We start from the raw sequence: 370 nt of genomic DNA on the forward strand, positions 1-370 counted from the left end.
GGAAAGCATAATTTTAAAATGAGAACGCAGGTTAGATACTGTCGGAACTCGGAAATTCACATCAGGCTCAGGGTCCTGGAAAGAATGATTGAAAGCACTTAAGGCTCAGGGTCCTGGAAAGCATAATTTTAAAACGAGAACGCATTGATATGAGTGTTTGAAAATATGTTGTATGTTATGCTGAGAATGATACGAGTAATGTCATGTTTAAGTAATGAATGCATGCATAGATGTCTTTGTTTATGATCTTGTGATGAATCAAATTGTTTTTTATGGACTTGACTGAAATGTGACCCATGTTGGACATTGTTAAAAGAGACTATCTGCCAGCACCTCGCCATCCAATATGCCCCAGCGTCATGTTGAGAAT

This window comes from Lupinus angustifolius, chromosome LG11 (genome assembly GCF_001865875.1).
Source record: "Lupinus angustifolius cultivar Tanjil chromosome LG11, LupAngTanjil_v1.0, whole genome shotgun sequence".
NCBI classification, from domain to species: domain Eukaryota; kingdom Viridiplantae; phylum Streptophyta; class Magnoliopsida; order Fabales; family Fabaceae; genus Lupinus; species Lupinus angustifolius.